This window comes from Pogona vitticeps, chromosome 1 (assembly GCF_051106095.1).
Source record: "Pogona vitticeps strain Pit_001003342236 chromosome 1, PviZW2.1, whole genome shotgun sequence".
Taxonomy (NCBI): domain Eukaryota; kingdom Metazoa; phylum Chordata; class Lepidosauria; order Squamata; family Agamidae; genus Pogona; species Pogona vitticeps.
The window spans coordinates 166,487,140-166,504,500 of record NC_135783.1 but is presented as its reverse complement, the minus strand read 5'-3'; the positions used below and the strand labels follow the sequence as shown (position 1 = coordinate 166,504,500).

At 43.4% G+C, this 17,361-nt stretch overlaps 1 protein-coding gene across 4 annotated transcripts in view; it reads right to left on the bottom strand.

Annotated features, from left to right (window-relative positions):
- The window catches only part of KPNA3 (karyopherin subunit alpha 3), a 110,316-nt gene that overhangs the window by 82,190 nt on the left and 10,765 nt on the right, over window positions 1-17,361 (bottom strand). The window contains exon 2 of one of the 4 annotated variants that reach the window (XM_078378313.1): window positions 8,627-8,669. The exons of 2 other annotated variants lie outside the window; for them this stretch is intronic. The gene's annotated coding sequence lies outside the window, so the exon portion shown is untranslated. Of the gene's footprint in view, window positions 1-8,626; window positions 8,670-10,326; window positions 10,632-17,361 lie in introns of those variants that run through there. One more of the 4 variants, XM_078378316.1, reaches the window with a different exon arrangement.

Here is a 17,361-nt window from a genome sequence, read left to right as displayed (position 1 = left end):
GCTTACCCTACAAAAGCCAACACAGTGAAACAAGTAGCCAAAATGCTAGTTAAAGCGATAATACAGTGGTGCCTCACTTAGCGACGTTAATCCGTTCCAGGAAAAACATTGCTAAGCGATTTAATCACTAAGCGATTTTTAAAAGCCCATAGAAACGCATTAAAATGTGTTTAATGTGGTCCTATGGGCTTCAAAACTAACCTTATGCGAAGATCCTCCATAGGGGCGGCCATTTTCGGTGCCTCTAAAGCGAGAACACACAGTGGGCGGCCATTTTGAAACCACCGATCAGCTGTTTAAAAAGGGTTGCTTTGCCATGATCACTTCCCTGCGACCATCACAAAGCGATTTTCCCCCACAGGGACCATCGCTAAGCGATCGCTCTTGCGATGGTCAAAACCCCATCGCTAAGCGATTTCGTCGCTCAATGAAGCGATCGCTAAGCGAGGCACCACTGTACTTACTTACTGCCCAAAGGTATTGACAGCAACTATGGTTCACATTTCTTAAGCAAATTAATTAACATCCTAAAGGAACAGCTTGGGATCAACTGGAGCTTGACAATCCCTGGAGACTACAGTCTTGAGGGCATTTCAAAAGAGTTAACTGGACTCTGAGGAGTGTTCTCACAAAAACCATCATGGATTGCAAGTTAAAATGGCCTCTGGCCCTCCCCATCACTTTAACATGATTACAGTGTGCACCCAGGGCAGGGTTACAATTATCCCCTTATAAGTTACTGTTTGGATGACACCACCACCACTCCTGGATTTTGACACTAACCAGCATTCATGTTCCTTCCCTTGAACTTGGTGATGCAGATTTGAGGGAATTATGTGGTTGCCTTGCAGTTGTCCCTCTCCTCTCTCTACAGATGCATGGCTCCTCATCAGTGACTTTCCTTCCCTGTGCATGATTTTTTACTGGGAGACTACATGGTACTCAAAAACTGGAATGCCCCCTCCTTTCCAGGAGCAATGGTTGATGCCCATGCAAGTTCTGATGACAACTCATACCGCTGTGAAGATTCAGAGAAGTGGATCCACTACACAAGTGTCAAAAAGGTCCTGCAGAAACTCTGGCTGCCTTGGATAACAGAGCTCCCACAGACATTGGTGTTTCCACCACGGATGATGCACGCCAGCTGCCTCCACCCAACAAAATCTCTAAGTAGTAGAGCTCCTCCTCCACACTGTGATTTTCCTCATCTACCTCCTGATGGGTAGAGGAGAAAATGCATTCTTGAAGGCTTATGTCCGCCTTTATCAGGATCACCCAGCTTGCTATCTAGGCCACCCTACTATGGGTGTCACGTCTTTGTTCCAGGTGATTCCTGTGGGTCCCCTTCCATTTCACGAGGGACACATTCAAGAACTTTGTGGACATTTTTGGAGTCTTCAGACATTTTCAGAAGGGCATGCGTCTCACAGACTGGAGAGATCTGGCTCCTGGCTATTTTGTATTCAGCCCTGGAGATGTGGTCTGCACTTTCCTGAAGGACCAGTTGCCCCCGGGAAAGTCGTGTTCCTATACTCCATACATATATAGACACACAAACACCACCATGGAAAATACATGAGTGCAGCACCTCTGTGTCCCTGTACCAGTTACATAAACCAAATATCACTGTAGCATGGTCCTGGACTCTGGTAGGCTTATCTTTCCACAGATAAACCCACAGATGATGATGATTTGGCTATTTACACTTCAGTGTTGTTTCACTACTTGGAACTGGTACTGAACATTTCCTCCCTGACTTTGACAGCTGATCCTATGCACAACGGTGAATACCCTCTTTATGCTAAATCTGGGTTCTGGTTTCTTAAGGAGGGGGGCATCTTCTCAAACTTCCACCATTTATCCACTAGTGTGGCGACTGGGATGGTTCTGCCCATTTTTTCTCCATACCCTGTTTCAATTCCCAGGCACCGAGAGTGGCATTCCCAAAAGATCACTGACCCAGGACTTCTACCAAACTATGGGGCAACTGGAGGTCACTAATTTCTCCCCAGCTGGTATCACTGAGCCAATCCTCAGCACATTAACCCTGGTAGTTCTGGGCCACCTTAAATCTGAACCAGTGACTTTTCAGCTAGACTGTGAGATCACCATTCTCAGGAATCATACCATCAGAGCTTTGAAATCTATATTCTCGGAGCTTGAAAACCTCCGGAATTTTAGTGAACAGAACTGGATTTGCATTGAATTTCTGATGGTATGGCAAGGAGGCCTGTGTAAATTCTTGAAGGGAAAGTGCATCCGAAATGTGCCCACAAAGAATATCAGCCAAGATTTAGACGCTATTCAAAAGGCCCTGGATAAAATTGGCGTTCATCATCCGGGCACTGGCTGGCAATGGCTCACATCATGGGTACAGAGGTTGTCCCTGTTGTGGAAAGCACTGGAGCTGACAGCTCTTATTGTTCTTGATTGCATTTTATTCTGTTGCTGTATTCTGGAAGTCTGCTCTCCTTCTTCCAAAACCTTTGCTCCAAAGCACGTCCTCATGTGCCTATCCCTCATCTGCCTAGATCGTTACAGATACCTTGTGGTGGTTTTAGTCAAGAGCTGGTCTTCTTCACTGACCAACCTTACAATAATGGGCTGATTTATGACTAGCCTCTGTGAATTTGGGGTTTCCGAGTCTCCTGAGAGGGAATGCTGATATAAAATTATTTTTCACCTTTTACTTTTTAATATGAATCCAATGCTTTATTTTACCTTTACTGCAATATGGGCTAGTACAGTGGTGCCTCACACAACGGGCGCCTCGTAGAGCGATGAATTCGCTCTACGAGGCCGGTTTTGCGATCGCAAATGCGATCGCAAAATGGTGCCTGCATAGGGCAAAAATCACAGAGCGAAGGTCGGTAAGTGGTTCGCTTACCGACCTTCGCTCTGCAACCCACCAATCAGCTGTTCGGCGGCTACAAAATGGCTGCCGGAAGCCCCAAAATGGCCGCGCACAGCGTTTTCACGCACTCGTAAAGCAAGGGGAGGGCGGGAAAATGGCTGCCGGCCATCCTGAAGCATCGCTGAACGGTGAGTATTCGGCCCAATTGGTTCCAATGGGCTTTTACGTTCCGTTCAACGATGCTTTCACACAGCGAGGGTTAATCCAGAACCACTGTACTTTATAAAGAAGTCCATTCATTGAAATCCTCTGCCTCAAACATTCTTTTCTTACAACATACTGTAAGTGTTTCAGAAGTTTTGCACAACATCACAAGAACATTTCTTCTCTCTCTCCCTGCTGGAGAGCTGCAGAGATGTGCAGCCCTCTGGATGAAGTTCTTCGTGCTGTGGCTGAACAGAAGATGTCTACCTCTGGACTAGATCAGATGGAAAGCTCTTTAATCTCTCTAGACTGAGAGCAAAAACCAAAGTCCAGCTGAAATGCATGCAGGACCTCCTCTTTGCCAATGATGCAGCTGTTGTTGCCCATTCTGCTGAAGACCTCCAACAACTCATGAATCATTTCAGCAAGGCCTGCCAAGACTTTGGATTAACAATCAGCCTGAAGAAAACACAAGTCATGGGCCAGGGTGTGGACTCATCTCCCTCTATTACCATCTCCACACAGGAATTGGAGGTTGTTCATGACTAGTAGTCCTAGAACAAACTGGAATTGTTAGCATATATACATTACTGAAACAGCAACGTCTATGTTGACTTGGGTATGTGACGAGAATGGCTGATGGTCGCATTCCAAAAGATCTCCTGTATGGAAAATTAGTGCAGGGAAATTGCCCCAGAGGGAGACCACAGATGTGATACAAGGATATCTGCAAGCGGGATCTGAAGGCATTAGGACTGGACCTCAACAAATGGGAAACACTGACATCTGGGCGTTCAGCCTGGAGGCAGGCAATGCATCATGGCCTCTCCCATTTTGAAGAGACTCTTGTCCAGCAGGCTGAGGCAAAGAAACAGTCCCGAAACCAGGAAAATCAGGGAGCTGGACAGGGGACAGATTGTATTTGTCTTCAGTTCGAAAAGGATTGTCACTCTCAAATTGGCCTTCTCAGCCACACTAGATGCTGTTCCAAGTCCTCTATTTCAGGGGTCCTCAACTCCCGGTTCGTGGCCTGGTGCCAGTCCGTGGGCCTCCTGGAACTGGGCCATGGAGAAAAATCTCTGACACCCCTTCACGCATGCATGCCGTAGATGTGGCTGTTTCAGTAATGTATACAAGCTAAAAATTCCAGCTCATCTAGGACTACTCTATTTGGAACTTTGTCCTGCCAGGTGATACCAAAAATGCGTCAGAGACAACGTACATGGAACGTGTTCATCTTTCTCTCCTGCCATGCACAAAGGGTCCAGGACTCACTGCAGTACAGGAGCCCGCCCCCAACCGGTTCATGGTCCCAAAAAAGTTTGGGACCGCTGCTCTATTCAGAGCACATTACCATAGTCTCTTGAGACTGAAGGATGCTTAAGACACCTTTTAAGGGCTTCAGTTGGGTCAAACATGTCCTTCCAGTTTAGTTTATTCCATTCCTCCTTTCATCTAGTTTTCTACCACCCCCCATGTGACCACCCTTCTCAGTATTCTGCAGTTACTGGCTGGACTTTCCACAAGATTCCCCACCCCCTAATTTTTTGGGACATCTGCCAATGTCAGACATTTCTAAAGACCTTCATGTGGGCCACTGCTTGGTGCAAATGGATTAGTTACTATCCATGACATCTGTGGGTGGAGATTTGGAACCTCTCTCCCATGGATATAGGGTCCTACTGTTTTTCTTATTTAGAACTTTTAAACTTGTAAATTCCTTCATGGATTGCTGCCCCTTCATGGATTGCTGCTTTGCCATGGTGAAGGGGCTTGAGTAATTCAGAGAAGTTGTGGGCTATGCCGTGCAGGGCCACCCAAGACAGACAGGTCATAGTGGAGAGTTCTGAGTAAACACAATCCACCTGGAGCAGGAATTGGCAAGCCACTCCAGTATCTTTGTGAAGAAAACCCCATGAACAGAAACAAAAGGCAAAAAGATATGACACCAACCCTCAGGTCGGAAGGCATCCAACATGCCACTGAGGAAAAGCAGAGGACAAGTACAAGTAGCTCCAGTGCTAATGAAGTGGTTGAGCCAAAGCCGAAAGGATGCTCAGCTGCGGACGTGCCTGGAAGTGAAAGGAAAGTCCGATGCTGCAAAGAAAAATACTGCATTGGAACCTGGAATGTAAGATCTATGAACCTTGGGAAGCTGGATGTGGTCAAACAGGAGATGGCAAGAATAAATGACATCCTGGGCGTCAGTGAACTAAAATGGACAGGAATGGGCAAATTCAGTTCAGACGATTATCATATCTACTATTGTGGGCAAGAATCCCGTAGAAGAAATGGAGTAGCCCTCTTAGTCAACAAAAGAGTGGGAAAAGCTGTACTGGGATACAATCTCAAAAATAATAGAATGATTTCAATATGAATCCAAGGCAGACCTTTCAACATCACAGTAATCCAAGTGTATGCACCAACCACCAATGCTGAAGAGGCTGAAACTGACAAATTCTATGAAGACTTACAATACCTTCTGGAACTGACACCAAAGAAAGATGTTTGTCTCATTATAGGGGATTGGAATGCTACAGTAGGGAGTCAAGAGATAAAAGGAACAAGTGGTAAGTTTGGCCTTGGAGTTCAAAATGAAGCAGGGTAAAAGCTAATAGAGTTTTATCAAGAGAACATCAACAGATGGGAAATACCAAATCAGATTGATTATATTCTCTGCAGCAAAAGATGGAGAAGCTCTAGCTGACTGTGGCTCCGATCATCAGCTTCTTATAGCAAAACTCAAGCTTAAACTGAAGAAAGTAGGAAAAACCACTGGGCTAGTCAGGTATAATCTAAACCAAATCCTTTATGAATACATAGTGGAAGTGAAGAACAGATTTAAGGAACTAGACTTGGTGGACAGAGTGCCTGAAGAACTATGCATGGAGGCCCGTTGTCATGGTTGTGAATATGTGGATTAAACCATGTAATGAAGATGGGATATGTAGTTGTGAACAATGTAAAATGGAATCTATATTGGTTCTATGTAAGAATGATTTTGTATGATGGGAATGTTATTCTAGGGGGCTGTGGGAATGTTTTTCCTTTAGACCAGTACAAGCCAAGATAAGAAGACCAGACACTTGCTATGGCGGAGAAGAGAACAGACGGAGAAAAACACCTGTTTCTCATGAGAAGAGAAGGAGGGGACTATTTCTACCACATTACGCCATGATTGGAGAACAGTGTGGGAGACGAAGAAGACAGGAGGAGCCTAGAAGATAGAAAAATGAACTTTTGCCATGTGCAGTGTTCCATTTTGTTCCTTTTTTCCCTTTGATGGAACCAGAAATTTTTCTAGGTCTTTTTTCTCTGCTGTCCCATGCCAGGGAAAAGACTGGGGAAGATGTAGAGAGTTAAAGAAAGAGGAGAAGGGGGGCTTTATGCCTTTTACCTACCCTAAGGAAGCTTTTAGAGATTTTTAGAGCTTTTGTAATCAAAAGGGAATTAGTTACCTTGATTATAATTGTAACAAGCCTTGGAAATGTATTATTGCTATGCTTTTGCATCAAACTGACTTTATTCTGTAAATCTATATTTTTTCAATAAAAAGATCAATTATAAAACTTTTGGTCTCTTGAACAGTGAAGCCTGTTGCAGCCATTCCCAGAGGGAGAGGCAAGGCCACAATAAGCTACTGAGTCCTACCTAATTGAGCCAAGTAGATTTCAGGACTACAAAGCTCATGTGGAACTTCCTGTGGAACTTTATTAAGTGTAAGCAAGTATCTTTTGGGGGCACACTTGTAAGAAGGAGTTTGTTGTATTCCCTGACTGAGGTCACCAGGACTCCCAATTACTTTCTGTCCACTGACCAAGTTCTCCTTAACAGGAAGCTGGGTCGTGACATTGTACAGGAGGCAGCAACAAAAACCATCCCAAAGAAAAGGAAATGCAAGAAAGCAAAGTGGCTGTCCAACGAGGCCTTACAAATAGCAGAGAAGAGAAGGGAAACAAAATGCAAAGGAGATAGGGAAAGTTACAGAAAATTGAATGCGGACTTCCAAAGAACAGCAAGGAGAGACAAGAGGGCCTTCTTAAATGAACAGTGCAAAGAAATAGAGGAAAATAATAGAAAGAGAAAAACCAGAGATCTGTTCAAAAAATTGGAGATCTTAAAGAAACATTTTGTGCAAAGATGGACATGATAAAGGACAAAAATGGTAGGGACCTTACAGAAGCAGAAGACATCAAGAAGAGGTGGCAAGAATACACAGGTATTATACTAGAAAGATCTTGATGTCCCGGACAATCCAGATAGTATGGTTGCTGACCTTGAGCCAGACATCCTGGAGAGTAAAGTCAAGTGGGCCTTAGAAAGCATGGCTAACAGCAAGGCCAGTGAAGGTGATGGCATCTTAGATAAATACAGTGGTGCCTCGCTAGACGATGATAATCCGTTCCACTGAAATCGCTGTTTAGCAAAATCACTGTCTAGCGAAAAGCATTTCCCCATTGGAATGCATTGAAACCTGTTTAATGCGTTCCAATGGGGAAGAATCGTCATTGTCTAGCGAAGCTCAGCCATAGGAAAGTCGCTTTGCGAACCACCAATCAGCTGTTTAAATCGCTGTCTTGCGAAGTTTAGGTCCCGAAAACACCTGTTTGTGTGCGCGGAGGGAGCTGTCAAAATTGTTGTCTAGCGAAAATTGGTTTGCGAAGCAGGGACCAAACATTGTCCAGCGAAATTCCCCCATAGGAATCACTGTTTTGCAAATCGCTATAGCGATCGCAAAAAGCCAAAGTCTAGCGAAAAAACTGTCAGGCGGGGTAACTGTCTAGCGAGGCACCACTGTAAAGCTTGTAGAATTAGACAAATTGATGTTACCTAGAATTATCGCAACAATGCAATGTATCTTGATATTTCTTAGAGACCGTCTTGAGGAACTGTCATGTTTGAACAAAATTATATTCATTATTATAACTGCATATTCTGTCGTTTTGATAAAGCTGTTGTGAAGAAATAAAAAGTTCAAACAAGCAAGTACGCCTTTTTTGGGCAGTACTGAGTGGCAGCCAATACAGTGGTGCCTCGCTTTACGATTGCCCCGCATTATGACGAATCTGCTTTACGACAATCGTTTTGTGGTCGCAATTGCGATCGCAAAACAATGGTCTAAATGGGGGAATTTCGCTCTGCGATAATCGGTTGCCTGCTTCAGGAACCAATTTTTCAACAGCTGATCGATGGTTTCAAAATGGCCACCGGGTAAATAAAATGGCTCCCCGCTGTGTTTAGGGACGGAATTCCTCGCTATACAGGCAGCGAAAATGGCCGCCGTATGGAGGATCTTCGCTGGACAGTGAGTTTTAAGCCCATTGGAACGCACTGAAAGGTTTTCAATGCATTTCAATGGGCTTTTTATTTTTGCTTTATGATGTTTTTGGATTATCACCATTAAGCGAGGCACCACTGTACAATTAGTAAGACTAAATGGCATAAATAATAAAATAACAACAAGTATTGACTTTTTTTTGTTTAGGGGAATCCTATCATCAACATCGAGGATTCTGGAAACTATCCACCTTCAAGATCACTATCCCCCTGTTTTAGTTTCAAAATTACCTGTCCAGGATACTGTTTCAATCACACACCCACAGTAGATCACCTAAAAGAAAGAAAGAAAAGCTGACCATCCAGGAGCCTCTACAGGTGAGCTGGTGGTAAAGACTTAGCAGATCAGAAGAAGAGTTAACTGATGAAAAAATTGCCCAGTTTGTTTTGCAACAAACTCTTCTTTTTGTCTGATTAAAACCCACACTTCAATCACTGAAACCAGGATACAGTCCACCCAGCAGAGCAGATGTTGCAGGAAAAATGTTAGATAAAATGTATGACAGAACAACAAAACAATGTGCAACAGCTCTAGAGGTTATAATTATTAACCTAAGTCTTGACGGCTGGAGTAATGTCCACAACGATCCTGTTACATATGCTTGTATAAAACAGAAGATAATGTCTTCTTTACAGAATTGATACACCAGGAAATGCACACGCAGCATTACAAGAAGTGGCAGCAAAAGCTATAACAACATGTGAACAAAATTTCAAATATGTAGTACTTGGTCACAGACAATGCTGCAAATGTATCCAGAATGAGCAGAAATTTAGAACAGGAAGGGAATACAAAGCTAACTCATGGTTACAGGGCTCATTTGATACACCTACAGTACTAGGCAAAGACTTCAGTATTCCAGAAATAAAGACTAATGTCCTTGAAATTGCTAAATACTTTTATAACAATCATTTTGCAGCAGCAGCAGCTCTGAAAATGGGTGGAACCAAGCTAATGCCCCCCAACATGTTCAATGGAACTCTGTAGTGGACTGTTTTTAGCAGTATATGAAGAACTGGTCTATTCTGATGAGAGTTAAATGAAAAAAATCAAGAGAAAATAGTGGCACTATAATGACCAAAATCTTCCACACTGGGTTTAAGAAAAATGTTGAACCATATGCTGAACATTTTGAAATCCATTTCTGAAGTTTTAAACAGAAACAGAAAAATAGCTGTTTCATTGCTGATGCTGAGTGAACACTTAAAAACAGTACATACTGACAAAATTAAATTATAAGCATTTAAAAAAAACAAATGTGACAAGCACTGTCTCCAGTATATATATTTTTTGCAAATACTATCAATATCCAGTATGAGGGTCAAACCTTAAGTGCTGAGGAATAGGAGTGTGGGAATATGTTTGCTATACTTGCTGCTAAACTTTGCTTTTGTAAAACTGTGTATCAGTTATGTAGCACACACACACACATGCTTGCTTTTTGCTTCCTTATCTGTAAAGGTATATCACGCATGCGCCTCACAGATGGTATGTTAACGAGCATAGTTAATTGCCTGAGAACTGCTGTAGTATCTTAGAGAATAAAGTGAGGCACTGGAAGGGTTTTAGCAGACGGCTGCAGACTCTGGAGAAAAGTCCACTGAGCTGCTTTTTCCCTTACCTGCATTGTCTCTTAAAACACATGCATTAGTCCTGGTGTTCTTACTCTTTCATCAACCTATATGGCAGCTGGACTGCTATATTTGGTGCCCCGTGTGAGGCAAGAATAACCGGCTGTCCAGTTCGGAAGCCAGGCTGCTCACCACGCCCTGCGAGGGTTACTGCGCGCATTCATCTTCGGATCCCGGTGAGTAGGAAAAGTCAAGTAAGAACACCATCATGGGCCCATCGCTGAAACGAAACGTTCTTTTCAATCCAGAATTCGAGGCTAATCTGCTCAAAAAACTTCCTCAAATTCTGCCTCCCCTACCTCCAGCCTCGACTCCCCTGTCTCAGTCTCCTTCTGCCCAGCCGACCGAGCCTCAGCCTGGGAAGACTTCCTTCACAATCCCAGATGAATTAAAAGCATTGCCTCGCAGTTCTGCCGTTCATCAGGCAGCAGAGAACAAGATTTTTAACTGTCCTTCAATGAATACAATGGGTGCTGCTTTAGAAACTGCTTATCTTGGCGTTCAGGGAACACAAGCACAAGCACAGGGAGATGCCGCGGCAGTTTCTCATAGTTCTGAACTGCTCCCATATCAAGGCGTCCGCGAACTGCAACTCAGTGTCAAGGACAAAGGGACAGAGACTCTCCCGGAATCCTCATCCGCCCAACGGCCGGCCCCTAGTGACTGGAGTAGAGGTCTCCTTCCACCAGCAGAAGGACTCATTTGCCTTCCAGAATGGCGAGATTTAGTATCTCAGCAAGCAGAAATTAATGCTGTTGTTTCTGTACTTCAGCCAATTATTATGGGAGAAGGTGTATTCGCTTCTGCTGTTCAAGTCCGTCTCATGGACGCAGTTCTCAGTCAGCCAAGGTCACATGGGAAATGGGACCCATGGAAATGGGACCCAGGGCCGCCCCCAGGCCGAGAGAAAATAATAGGGGATCTGCAGGATGTCATGGGGTGGGGTACAAAAGCAGCTTTACAAGCATTTGATGCATCAAATAAGGAAAGGGAGGAGGAAGAAAATCCAAGGGGAATAGATGTTACATTACAACATGAGGCTTGCCTTGAAGGGCTATATGTTCTTGGGCTTGGCATGGCAGTTATCCAGATCACCAAAGAACGCCCACACCTGACCATCGAGATGGGAGGTCCAATCCAGGGTCTAGTGGATACAGGAGCTTATGTCACAGCCACAGCTAAGAAAGAATGGCCCCCACCTGGCTAGTAAGAAATATGGATGCTGTATATGGGATGATGTGAACCAGCTCCTTAAACTTTTTTCCCCATCACCTTCTAATCTGGAAAAAGCATTGTTACTCTCAAGCCACTTGTAAAGGATGGCACATAGCATCATGAACGCTATGTTCCATGTTCTTCTTAGAACTACAAATCCTATCACACCTTGCTTTGTTTGGCAATTTGCCTTGGGTTCCTGCATTCATGAGCCCTTAGCTCAGCATGAGGGCAGTTTCCTGAATATCTCAGCATCATGGGACTTCTTTGAAGTCTCATACGTGGATTCAGCCTCATAGGATCAAGGCCTGCATTCCCTTTTCTGTGTTCCAGTGTAAGAAACTCAAGGTCCATACCTGGTGCACTGCCCAGACTTCTTATCAGCAATTCTGGGCGTTCTGCCAAAAGAATGCCATTGCATCGGACAGTCTAAGGGAGAATCATTTGTCAACGCTTAACAACTCCTGCAAAATATGCTTTCTGCAACCCCAGTGAAAAATCAACAGACTGTGCATAAACTTTTGCATCAATACCTTTGAAATATCAATTGGGCACGTTAGTTTTGGCATTGTCTACAAATGATCTTTTAACAACTTCATCTGCAAGCTGTGGATCGTCTGCCAATCTTAGCTACGCCATGGCAGCTAACTGCAGTTCTCTCCACCCCTGACAAGGAGGATAGGATCACAATTATTGAAGGATGCACTTGCCATACACTCCTTTGAACTTTTACTCCTGTGTTAAAGCAGTTACAGATTTCTTTTGCTAAAGCTTGTTCCAGATGTTGCCACAAGTGTCAGGGACATATTAACTCTTGCTTTTTTTTCTGCAGGGTAATGTTGAACTCTCCGAAAGACAAGCGCTTGACATTCCTTTCCTGTGTTTTTTATCAATTAACCATTTGTTTTCTTCTCAGCCTCTTCCCCACACACACACTCTCTTCACAGACGGTTCGTCTTTCTGAGGTGTTCACGTGACAGCTTTTGAATTTTTTTCTAATGATGAGTTTAACCTTGTTGCAGATACATATGTTATAAGCTTTTTATGCATTTGCTTTTTATATATATATTTGCCTTTTTCCACAGATAAGGATTTGTTTTCTCTGTTTTTCTGACGTGTATAACTGGCGACGGATGGTTAAAAACAAAACAAAACAAAACAAAAAACTAAAAACAGAGGGAAAATGTTGGTAAATGGTTCTGCTGATAGGACAGAACAGAGAGCTTATTAGCTAATTCTGGTATTTTCTTAAGTCTATGTATATCTTTCCATATATTTAGGTACTATAGGGGTGTATAAGTTAAGCCCAGTAGAAATCTTATAGGATAGTACTCATACAGAGAACTGGAATGCCAAGATTCCAGGTTTCACTCCTTCTGAACAATGTTTTAAAGCTTTAAAGAATTATACTGCACGTGACAATGAAATTTTGGCTCTCAGCGCAACAAGGAGGCCTAGAACATTCTACATTGGGAGATATCTATCCTAATTTTCCTTTCATGCAAGCTAACTTTACAGGATCAGGTTTTATCTGTGCTCACATGTTTCTGAAAGATCCAAATTTCTGGTTCTTTCTTGCCACCAATTTTCATCCAGGCATTTCTGCACAAGAACAGGCATAGCATTTAGGGTCTGACTTGTTGCCTGGAAAAAACAGTTAAACTAGTTAAAGCAGCTTTCAGTTAGAGCATCGCTATTTGCTTGCACATACTCATACAGGCTTTTGTACTGTAATAGGTACTCAAAGTATTATTTTGCTTCCATAATTTGCAGCATTCTATTTAGCATAAATTAGCTGATTTGCTTGATGCCATTATTACCAATAATATTAACACTTCCCTATGGTATGGCTTCACATACTACTAATGAATAGCATTTTGCTGATATTTGTATTGCCTTATGTTTGTTTTCTACAACTACTCCTTCATTGATTAATGTTTTCATTGAGTGATCACTGTCTTTATCTGCTAAGCATATGTATCAAATCTATATCATGTGTTACTTTCTAGAGTACTTTCTAGAGTAGATGAGGATGAACCAGACCTCCTTCCATCTTTCCCACGACGGAATTCCCTGGAGTCTGAGTTCTCAGCGGTGTACAACCCGCATAGACTTCAACAAAAACTTAAATAAAACAGATGGAATGTGGGAATATGTTTGCTATACTTGCTGCTAAACTTTGCATTTGTAAAACTGTGTATCAGTTATGTAGCACACACACACACATGCTTGCTTTTTGCTTCCTTATCTGTAAAGGTATATCACGCATGCGCCTCACAGATGGTATGTTAACGAGCATAGTTAATTGCTTGAGAAAGAAAGGTTACTTACCTGTAACCATGGTTCTTCGAGTGGACCTCTGTGAATTCACACATATGGGTTTAGTCTGCGCCTGCGCTGACATTCTCGGAGCATTCCAGAGCTAAAAGTAACAATTTTATGGTATGATCCCCCATGAGGCACAAGCTCCTCCCACCCAAGATTCCCCTCAGTTCCTGCAATTTGTCCGCCGGGCACGAGAGTTATACAACAATAAGATACCCGTGACGGACAGAGGGGAGGATGGGCGGGTAGTGTGAATTCACAGAGGTCCACTCGAAGAACCATGGTTACAGGTAAGTAACCTTTCTTCTTCGTGGCCTCTGTGAATACACACATATGGGTGACTGGCAAGCTTATTTATTGGCAGGTGGGACGTCACGGTAGGAAGGATGGCAACACATTTCTGCCAAATCCAGTGTTACTGCGTGTACCTACATGTAGCCAGTAGTGCCCCACAAAGGTAGATGGCATGGATCATATTGCTGCACGGTAATGTCAAGAATCTCGATTCTACTCTGGATGCAGCCAAGGTAGACAGCACTCCATGGAGCGAGGCTAAAGCTGATTAGACGGTGACTCGTCTGACCACTGGCAAGCCATAGATACAGTGTGGACCATCGATCTAGAGATGGATAGGATGAAACTGGACTTTCGAAATTAAAAGAATGAAAGCATAAAAAGAGCCTGTCATCTGTTCAGAAGCTCTGGCAGTGTCCAGACAAAATGCTGGTGAGCGTCTTACATAATTATTGTGGAGCATGTGCTCTAGAGGAGATGATGGTGATCTGAAGAATGATGGTAAGATGAAGCACAGATAAACATGAAAACTAGTCGAATAGGTCAGAAATGAGACATTAAGGTAGGAAGTCACGTTATCAGGAAAATTGAATAAAAGGTGGATCGAATCCAATCCAGCTATTTCCCATGTTCCCTTGGCAGATATGACAGCCACTAGGAAGGCTGTTCAAAGTAAGTAATTTGGCATTTGAAGAGAAAATGGGCTCGAATGGCGGGCACATGAGTGAATTTAGAATGATCTATAGACCATTGAGGAACAATGCGTTTACATGGAGGACAGGTGGTACCGAGTCCTGTGAAAAGATGTTTGACCCTAGAATGAGACAAAAGTCCTACGTACCAGAATCATCTGGTTAATGGGCAGCAGTAGCAGATATATAACATTTTAAAGCATAAGTAGAAAGCCAAGTAGGCAACAGTTTCAAAGAAAGTTGGTAAGGTAGTTCTTTGTTTCATTATATTTAATAAAGATTTCATTTATTTACAAATCGAAATCGAGTTTATGGTTTTCGAGCTCGATCAAGCACTGATGCCAAAGTGGTAGTATTTTCCAGGTTGGCAAGTTCATGGCCAATAGATGCGGATGGTAGACCATCCTTCCCTCCAAAGATAGGAGGTAAGTCACCAGAGGGAACTCACATGTGCCTGTCTATATCGATCTGAGACAGGCCAACTAGGACTACCTTGGTCATCAAGGAGGTATTTGGATCATGTTTGATTAGGAATTATGGTGATGGAAAATCCGTAGAATAAAAGGTAACGGAGGGAAGAGTTATGGCAGATTCCCTGTCCACTGCCATATGAAAATGTCCCCGACAGTGTTTCCATCCGCACCTGCACAGGAGCAATAAAACCTGTAGTCGGCGTACGGACCCCAGTGAATACATCGAAGGTCGGTACTTCCCAATGGTGACAGAACCGAACTTGCAGTTACTTGGATTAGGGATCCTCTACTTGGTCAAACAGCAAAAGATACCACTATTGGAGTGGTTCGAGGCTGAGTCTGTATTGCTTTAGCACTGAAGCCGTGGAGGTCATAAATCTGGGGAGATGTTTGCTAGTTTTTTTTTTTAAAAGAAAAATATACGCCATAGTACCAGTACAGGTAGATGTCCATATTTTGCAGGGAAAGGTTATTATCAAACTGATGCCCTGTACCATCTGAAAGACCTTGCAGATCTTGAAAAATCAAATGGTAGTGAAACCTTAGGAATTACTGATTAGATAATAGTGTTGAGGGTGGAATCTGAAACCTACGGTAGAATACACATGAAAAGATTTCTGAGACCAAGGACGGGACGGATGCCTCTGTCCTTTCTATGTATATAATAGCACAGAAGTAGAAGCCATTGCATAAGCCAGATGTAGGAACTTGGAATATGGCATGTTTGTTCAGGAGGCAGAGGTCTCTTCCTGGAGGATATAGACAAAAGAGTAAGTCTAACGTTACTCAAAGAGGAACAAAGACAATTATATAATGTAACCTTGAGAGATGTGGTGACATTTTTTATGAACCAAAATGTCTGGGAGGCTGAAACTCCAGATATAGTTGAATGGACTATGGGTAGAACCGAAAGAAGGATGAAAGGGCTGTTGGCCCGTATATAATTTAGCTGTTTTCCTATTCTGTGTAAAAAAAATTTCTAGTGTCACCAGTCTAAGACTGAAGAGACTGGTACCATGTAATGGAAGACATTCAATTCTGTCCTTTGCCTTCTTGATGAGCCAGTGGATCCTGACTTGGCGAGCCTTCTATAGATACTAAGGATGCGACAGCAGCTGAAGCTCTTTGTGTGTCTAGCAGCAATCCTGTGTTGCTTTGCTAGAGTCATGGTCTCAGAGTGAGAATTTCTAACCTGTTTTAATGGATTCCAAGTGAGGTAGAATCTTAGACCATAATTGCTGTAGGTAGGCGCCTATCGTGATTGATAGTTGGCCACATGGAGCAGAAGTGATTGAAGTGTAAGTGCTCAGCTAAGTGATGGCCGGGTCTGGAAAAGGCGGTTCCTACATTCCCAATCGACGGGATGCTGTGAACCGAGAAGTGACCTGTGCAAATGAAAAGAAGCACACTGAAGGTGACAGAGGATGATAATGGATCACATCATATTGGATGGAGATTCGTTCAAGGAGTGAGATCCGAGCTTATGCCCAGAATTGGCAGATAGTCAATTCGAAGCCGGGACCGGTCGTGCTCGAGCATAATGGGCCTCGACACGAGATGGATTGGAATTTGGAAAGCATCTTTTCCTGCCGAAGTGTAGATATGGTAGAGAAAAAACAAGAACAAAAATCTTCTCCATGTTGAGGTCGATCCTAATGGATTCAACATAAATCGAAGATCGTGGCAAAGCTGGTAGCTATAATAGAAATGAGTCAAACAGATTGATTAGTCAACAACAGAGAAGTAAAAAGACCGCTCAGTTTTGCAGTCCTACCTGCAGTTCTGCCGGTCAAGGCACTGCCTCCCACATGTCTAGGGGCGGCGGCTGGTAACTTTGGGGTTGAGGCTTTTAATGTTCCCGGAATGCCGTAGGTGGATGGGAACATCTTCAGGCTCTTGCAGATGTTACAGCGCAATGACTGTGTGGCCTTCTAGAGCTTGAGCAGGTTATAAAGAATAACAACTTTTTTTCTGGCTAAAAAGCCATACACCAACAAATGGCAGGTCCTAACCTGTCAGTTGCTTAGACAATGGTTTTCAGCCATATTGAGCAGCAGTGCACTCGTGATGCACCTGCAACAGTGCCTCCTAGTGATGTGGGAGGCCTGAATTGTAAGGGTGCACAGGAGCTACCCACAGGGTTGGCACCACCAAACTCCATAAGTGGTGATGATAATCCCCCATGGCAGAGGAGTAAATGGCTACATGGCACCCCAAAACAAGTAACAACGCCAATTAAAGAACTCCTCATCTGTTAACAGTAAAAGAGTGCGACCATCTGCGACAACCAAGAGGGGTATAGGAAGATTGGTTGGAAACTCTTCCACCACCCCCC